The sequence below is a fragment of the Silurus meridionalis genome, chromosome 4, assembly GCF_014805685.1.
Source record: "Silurus meridionalis isolate SWU-2019-XX chromosome 4, ASM1480568v1, whole genome shotgun sequence".
NCBI lineage: Eukaryota > Metazoa > Chordata > Actinopteri > Siluriformes > Siluridae > Silurus > Silurus meridionalis.
The window spans coordinates 5,719,980-5,728,269 of NC_060887.1; the positions used below are offsets into that span (position 1 = coordinate 5,719,980).

The 8,290-nt window shown below is 39.9% G+C and overlaps 1 protein-coding gene and 2 non-coding genes across 3 annotated transcripts in view; 1 reads left to right on the forward strand and 2 right to left on the reverse strand.

Moving 5' to 3' along the window:
* Nucleotides 1-8,290, forward strand: part of LOC124384606 (eukaryotic translation initiation factor 4 gamma 3-like) — a 246,425-nt gene that overhangs the window by 104,341 nt on the left and 133,794 nt on the right. The gene's annotated exons all lie outside the window — the stretch shown is intronic.
* trnav-uac lies at nucleotides 2,458-2,530 on the reverse strand. Its single transcript has one exon. It is a non-coding gene; the product is annotated as a tRNA-Val (tRNA).
* Nucleotides 3,231-3,303, reverse strand: trnaa-ugc. Its single transcript has one exon. It is a non-coding gene; the product is annotated as a tRNA-Ala (tRNA).

Below are 8,290 nucleotides of genomic sequence, written 5' to 3' on the forward strand. Positions count from 1 at the left end.
ATAAATCCAGGCAGTTCCATGGAGGTTCCCAATAACACAGTCCACACACAGTCTTGATAAACCCTCTTCAGCTACATGTGTAACGCCCACATTCCTCATTATTCTCTAAAAAGTAGCATGTAATTCTCTTATAGGCGCTTCATGACCCTCTGTCCCATCCACAACTTCATCTCTTGGCTGTCTGTTCTTCTGACACATTTATTACCCTTGATAAATCAGCCTTCAAGAATAAGAGATGTTGTGCTCATTACTGCTTCATTACTGCTGATTCTAATCACACATTCAGCACTTCCTTATATACCGACCATAATCACAGTGTTAATGATCAGTGTAATTACTGTAAACATATAAATGCTGTGACCCCTGTGTGTAATGCTGCATGATGGCACTGCTGGATTTGTAAGATTTGATTGGTTCCCCTTGCGGTGACGTTGGCATCCCTGATTGATCACATGTGGTAAAACATCCTGGAGACTCCTTCAATGTCATGACAACTTTGTTGTGCTGCAGTTCAACACAAACATTTACTGACCACAGCAATGAAGCGCAAACAAACAGCTGAAATGTTTTAATTGTTTTTAGTGATAAGCGTCAATGTTTTGAACAATCCGCTCTCCAAGACACCAAAAAAGATTTTTCAGCCAGAAAGAGCGACTTTCAGAAGAAAGAAGGAGAAATAATGACAGATAATAAGACGGGTAACAGCTACAGCTGCTTCTCCTGCTGTCAACTTTATTCAACTTTATTGTCATTGTACAGAGAACAAGTACAGAGACAATGAAATATAGTTATCATTTAGTTCCTAAAACCACATTAAATATCAATCTGTCATGCAGGAAATATAAATGATTTTGTACTAGAAGTTTATAATGATTTCTGTTTGACTTAAACTTTGTTTTTTATTTTGTAGATAAATTTAACGTTGCCAAGTGCAGAGATAAAAAAGGCAACATCAGAAGACCAATGAATGCCTACATGGTTTGGGCGAGGAAACAGCCCATCTTTTCCAAGGCCAATCCAAATAGCAGCTCTGCAGAGATCAGCATGCAGCTTGGGATCGCGTGGAACAAACTGAGTGAAGAACAGAAGAAACCCTACTACACTGAATCATGGAGGCTTAAACAGGAACACGAACAGTTGTTTCCTGGTAGGTGAACTTTCTTTATAGACAAATGGCAAAATAACAAAAACACATCAATTCTGACACTTTTATTGTTTTTATGTTGCTTCTTACTCTTTAAATTCTTCTTTTCTATCATGTAGATTGGGTTTATAAACCGCTTCCAAAGAAGGGAAGGAGAAAAGGCAGTTTGCAGAGTAGTGACTCACAGAGGAGACCTGATCATCAACCAAACCACCACATAGTCATGAACATGCCAGAAGAAGTACCAGTCCATGACCTCGTGCCTGAAGTTAGTGATCAGTTCCCCGGCCTTAGCCACCAAGAACTGCTGTCTCCTAAAGACATCTGCTTTGATCCTCCTCTTTTCCCTTCTGTTTCTGAGTCGACTTTCTGCCAGACCAAGTGAGTTAGTAAACTGCATTGGAACAGTTTCAGAAGAATGACATGCAAATGAAGTTTTACTCTGCATCTTAAATAATCGCCATAATCGCCACTCATTTACTTTAATATGCAGCTAAAATTGTGCACTTCTGTTTACAGCACCTGCTATGGGTCTGACTGTACAAGCAGTGAGGTTCAGCTCGAGGACGAGGAGGAAATCACTTTGCTCAACAACGACATCTTTTCCATGTTAAATGAGGATTGTGACTTTTTTAACCAGTCTGGAGACCAGAATCATACTGAAGACCCCACAACAGCACAGAGATCCTGGATTCTGTACCAGTCTTTGATGTCGACAGCTTGAGGATCTGTTGAAGCAACTTGAAGAGATGGAAAATGATTCAGGAATAGAGGAAGATGGTGAAATGAACATTTCATGTACTTTAGTGTGCATGTTGTTTTACCATCTTTAATTTATATTAAATTCTAATTTAAAGTTTTATTTAAAGGAATAAAGATTTTCAATTCAAATCATGTCTAATGTCTCTTCATCACAGAGAGCATTCAATCACTTTCCTGAAATCCACTTTAGTAAATTCAGTGATGTTTGATGTTCCTTAAAGAGAAGGAATTTGACAGAAAATCAAATGAGTTTCACTACAGGAATCGCTTTGGGCGCGACCAACTACAGAAGCTCCTATGACACTACATCTGTCTTAACAGGTCGACCCGTCTGTCCCCCTCTTACAATGTTATTCACACTTTCTTCCCATGAAGGACCACATCAAGCTCTCTGCATATCCAGTTTTAATGAGTACAGGGAGGTTGCATCTCACCCATGTCCTTCTTCATATGGAGGAACCATCTCGGAACCCTCACCTGATGGTCATCGTGCGCATGGGCCCTGTAACCGCAATGCACTAAAAGCATTTAGAAACAGAGACTCAAGGGCATGGCTCCACTGGGGCTCGAACCCAGGACCTTCTGCGTGTAAAGCAGGCGTGATGACCGCTACACTATGGAACCTGCTGCTGAGTAGGTTGATGTCCAATGTGCATAAATAGAAACATATCTCTCAAAATCTAACTGGAAAAATATTAATTGAACTTAGAAAATTCACTGACTCAAATGTCACAATCATCTCCACTGTTTTGAGCGTGTTAAGCTCCAGGTTTTTATGACTGCACCATGTCTCTCAGGTCTTTCTTCACTGAAGCAGGGTCGTTGGCTGAAAACTGATTTTCCAGCTTTTTAGTAGCTCCTCTTAGACACTCTATGAGGATCAATAATGAGGATTAATCTTCCTCATATTAATGATTTAATCATGTACTACAGAATTTGAAAGTAACTTGTAATCCTGTCAACTGGAAACAGAAAGCTGGGGTACACTGGGAACAAGTTTCCCAAAACTGGATAGTTGCAATCGGAAAAACATTTTGCCTGAATTGATATTTCTGCTCATTAATGCTGTTTAGTTGACTGTGTGGTTCCATTATGTAGTAGTCATCACATCTGCTCCTGAGTTCAACTCCCAGTGGAACCATGCAGCTGGCGAACCTGAATGAGGTTTATGTTTTTGTGACCAGTTTTGTTAAGAAAGCGAAGATATTCCTCAAATTATAACACGATTCTGCAAATAAAAATAACAGGTTAGCCTTTTTCTGCATTGTGCTTTTAACAGCATTGGACAAAAAGCATTCCACAAGTAGAATCAGACTCAAGTGCATGGTTCTACTGGGGTTCGAACCCAGCACATTTTGCGTGCAAAGCAGACATGATGACCACTACACTATGGAACCTGTTGCTGAGAAGGATTATGTCCAATGTTATAAAGATAAACATCTTTTAAAATCTCAGTGGAAATATATTAATTAAATTTAGAAAACTCACTGACTCAAATGTTCCCAGGTTTTGCCCAATAATAGTTTTAGCCATGCAAATGAGTTTATTACAGCTGCTGACATTACTGAGTAAAATGCCGCTTCCTCAGAAGACCACACACAGTAGGCTCATGACCATGAAAGATCTCCAGCATCTTAATGCAAAAAAAAAAAAACAGGTTTCATGTAGTAATTCATCACTTGTTTTACATGCAGGAGGTCTTGGGTTTGACTTTCAGTGCAACTATGTATAAAACAAATAATATGTAATAGTTTGAGATTAATAGAATAGAGTTTGTTTCTTCTAAACCATAACGTGATCACCTCTGCATCACACAAAAAGTAGAAAAACTTTAGGAAAAAGAGACAAAAGCTGAGTTGTGCTATGAGGCCAAGATTTTAAATAAAAATACAATGAAAGTAAATATAAAGTAACCATATCCTGCTAAAGGGAAAGAAATTCCACCATTAGGGTCCCTTAACTGGTTCCATTGTGTAGTGCTAACACGATTTTCAAAACATTTTTCTCACTCTGGATGTATACAGTTTTGAAAAGTGGGCAGGGGACACCGATAACCATTGCAGACGTCTAAACTGTCCTCTGTCCTCTGATGTCTGATTTTACAGCTGAGCAGAACCAGACAGGTATTAAAGCAACTCCTGTTGAACTTTCTAAGCTGGTGAAGGAAGTACATACTTTGTTAAGCCTTTTTAATGGAGTCGATGTGATTGTCCCACCACATGCCCTGAGAGATGGTGGTGCCCAGGAACCTAAATGACTCCACTGCTGTTCATGATGGTGAGTGGGGAAGAGCAGGGGGTTTCACCTAAAATCCACAATTATCTCCACTGTTTTGAGCATTTTAAGCTCCAGCTTTTATGACTGCACCATGTCTCTCAGGTCTTTTTCACTGAAGCAGGCTTGGCTCAAAACTGATTTTCCAGCTTTTTAAAGTAGATCATCTTATCCACTTTATGAAGATCAATGTTTACACTGGGGTTAAACCCAGGACCTCCTGAGTTAAGGAGATGTGATGACCGTTAAAGCTGTAGAAGTTGGACACTAAGGAAGGAGAAATGGATAACTACAGGGGAATAAAGTTTATCAGTCACACCATGAAGTTATAGGAAATAGTGGAAGCTGAGAGAAGAGGTGACTATCTGTGAGCAGCAGCATGGTTTCATGCGAGAGAGCACCTTAGATGCATTATTTGCTTTGAGAATGTTGATGGAGAAGTATAGAGAAAGTCGAAAGGAGTTGCATTGTGAGTTTGTGGAGAAAGCGTATGAAAGTGGAGAGAGGAGTTGTGGTATTGTGAGAAAGTCTGGTGTGTCAGAGAAGTATGTGAGGGTGCAGGTCATGTATGAGGACAGTCTGACAGCAGTGTGCAGAAACGACAGACTGGTTTAAGGTGAAGGTCAGACTGCATGAGGATCGGCCCTAAGAGCTTCCTGTTTGCAGTGGTGATGGACAGGTTGAAGGACGAGGTCATACAGGAGACAGGAGGTATACAGGAGAGGTATACAGGAGAGAAGGAAATGAAAGTCAGTAGGAGTAAGACAGAGTACATGTGTAATGAGAGGAAAGCAGTGAAGTGGTGTTGCAGGAGAAGAGGTGGAGGTGGAGGAGTTCAGGTACCTGGGGTCAACAGTGCAAAGTAATGGAGAGTGTGTTAGAAAAGTGAAGGGAGTACAGGCAGGGTGGAGTGGGTGGAGAATAGCAGGAGTGATTTGTGATAGAAGAGTATCTGTGAGAGTGAAAGGAAAGTTTATAGGACTGTGGTGAGACCTGAGATGATGTATGGATTAGAGACAGTGGCATTTACTGAAAGACAGGAGGTGGAGCTGAGGTAGCAGAGCTAAAGATGTTTAGATTTTCATTGGGATTGATGATGAACAGGTTTAGAAATAAGTTTATTAGAGGGACAGCATGTAGGACATTTTGGTGACAAGGTGAGGGAGGCGAGATTGAGATGGTTTGGACATGTGCAGAGGAGAGACATGGGGTATATCAGTAGGAGAATGCTGAGGATGGAAACACCAGGGGAGGAAAAGAGGAAGACCAAAGAGGAGGTTTATGGATGTGGTGAGGAAGACATTCAGATGGTTGGGGTGAAAGAGGCAGATGTAGAGGACAGAGGGTATGGAGACTTATGGGAGAAGCCGAAAGAGGAAGAAGAAGAATTTGTAATACAGCACAAGCACATTATTACTGCATGATACAATAAAATCACATAAACATGTAATGGGATTATTGTGATCTTGTGATTTATTATCAATAAACAAATCCAATAACAAAGTTAAAATACCAAATAAAGAAAGAAACTAAGTTCAGAATCCAGGATTGTGGTGTTAAAGTATTAGACTTTATGCAGTAAAAATAAATCCAGGCAGTTCCATGGAGGTTCCCAATAACACAGTCCACACAGTCTTGATAAACCCTCTTCAGCTACATGTGTAACGCCCATTCCTCATTATTCTCTAAAAGTAGCATGTAATTCTCTTATGGGCGCTTCATGACCCTCTGTCCTGTCTTCTGTTTCTGTCTGTTCTTCTGACACATTTATTACTCTTGATAAATCAGCCTTCAAGAATAAGAGATGTTGTGCTCATTACTGCTTCATTACTGCTGATTCTAATCACATTCAGCACTTCCTTATATACCGACCATAATCACAGTGTTAATGATCAGTGTAATTACTGTAAACATATAAATGCTGTGGTGACCCCGTGTGTAATGCTGCATGATGGCACTGCTGGATTTGTAATATTTGATTGGTGAATACGGTGCAGTCTTTAAAATACTCGATTGTGTGGGTTTTGGAAGAATAAAATCATTCAGGAGTCTCCTGCAAAATGGTTTTAATTTTTTAAATAATAAAATGACTAAAACACTAGACTACTAGAGCACACTGAGGCAAAATGTCTAAAGTGCAAGACAGAGGAGAATCGCTGAGTGCTACAGAAATTACTGCATTATTAAAGAAAGGAACATACAAGTAAAACCTTGGCGTCTCTGAGAAATGAGAATGAAAGGAATAACGGCATAAGGAAGAAACCTTGAGAGGAACCAGACTCAAGAGGGAACCCGTCTCATCTGGGTTTCACTGAATGTCCATTTATTACAGCTAAATGATGTTGAGGTGAAGTGATGATCAGATACAAACTGTAGTCCTGAGTCAGTGTAGCAGACTGTTAACATAAACTACAGTCCAAATCCCAACCCTCAAAGCTCCTGTTCTTACTCTGTTTTGTTTCTGCGGACTATTTCAGCCTGGTGGTCATACTTTTGGACATAGGTGCTCCCAATAAAGTGTTTGTAATACATGAACACAATTAGTATCATTGTACACACAGTAACATGGTCATTTTTAAACATATGCACAGAGTCGAAAGACTCTAATATAAATAATACAAAATTACTGTAACATATAAATATTGAAAATGGCCCTGAATCCTATGTACTGTAGATGTTTTGTTTGAAGTGTTGTGATCATGAAGATGAAATCCTGCAGGTTATTTGGGTTTGTACTGAGTGATAGTTATTTTCATAAACACCTTATTATAAAATCCAACTCAAATGTTAAATAAAAATTCACTCTAAATATGTAATCAGCGTCACCATCACATTCCACTACGGGAGCGCAGGAGGAGGAGATGCCCGACTGCATGGAATACAGGAGAACATCAAATCTGGATGTCTCAGGTGGAAGACTTTATACCACCCGGAAAATGTGTGTAAGATTATCAGGGTGTGTGGTGTTTTGCACAATGTGGCACTGAGGACCAGTTTCCTCTCCTCCTGACCTCCCTCCTCAGCATTATGACCCCGAGCCACAGCCCCTGCCCCACAAGAGCGATATAAACTAAGTGGAAGAATCCATGAGGAGGTCACTGTTTGTAAGGAAGACAAAAATAATGGTTGTTATTAGTGTTTATTGTCTCTTGTAGAAAAGATTAAAATCAAGATTTAAAAAGATTAAAAAAGATTTAAAAAGATTTGAAAAGACAGAAATAAAAATGATCAAAAGAAGACGATCTACAAGATACAATAGCTTTACACTCAGCTTTATACTATTGACTATAAGTGTAAAACTATCATAAATAGCCATAAGAGAAACAGAAAGAGGAAAAAGGCATGTTCAGACTCTCTGTTTCTCTTGTCGTCTTCTTTTTTTTCTATTTCTCCTTTTCTTTTGAATGTTTTCTTGTCTCAGCTGATCAACACTTTCTGTCGGACTCTCATATAATGATCTGTTTTATTCTCTGAAGTCTTCTTTTCTTCCTCACAGAGATTCTGGGTATCCTGGAGCCCCCTGTTGGTCTGAAGCTGTAAGTTGTTCCTCTCCTCTATGTCAAGTTTAGTTTTCTCTCTTGTTTTTCTTTAAAATCCAAAGCTCAACTGAGCAACACGTTCCTCCAGTCGCTCTTGTCTCTGATCAAATGATCTCTCCTGCTCTGCACTATTTTTCTTTCTCACAGTGATTCTGAATATCCTGAGCTCCATGGTGGTCTGTTCCAAAGTGACCTCAAGCTGAGCAACATGTTCCTCCAGTTGTTTTGTTTTCTGTCCAGTCTCTCTCACATTCTACAGTTTGCTCCAGCCTCATTGATTTTCAGGAAGACTGAGCTCCATGGTTCCAAAGTGACCTCAAGTTGAACAACATGTTCTCCACTTTCTTTTGTTCAATTGTCCAGCTCTCTCTCACAGTCTACAGTTTGCTCCAGTTCCTCATGGATTTTCAGGAAGACTGGAGCCATGGTGGTCTGATCCAAAATAAACTCAAGCTGAGCAACACGTTCCTCCAGTTGTTTTTGTTCTCTCGCCCAGCTCTGGCTTCTCTCAGTTATGTCCTGTTCCTGCTGTTTCAGAAGCCAAAGTAGCCTCAGCTTTTGCACCGTCTGT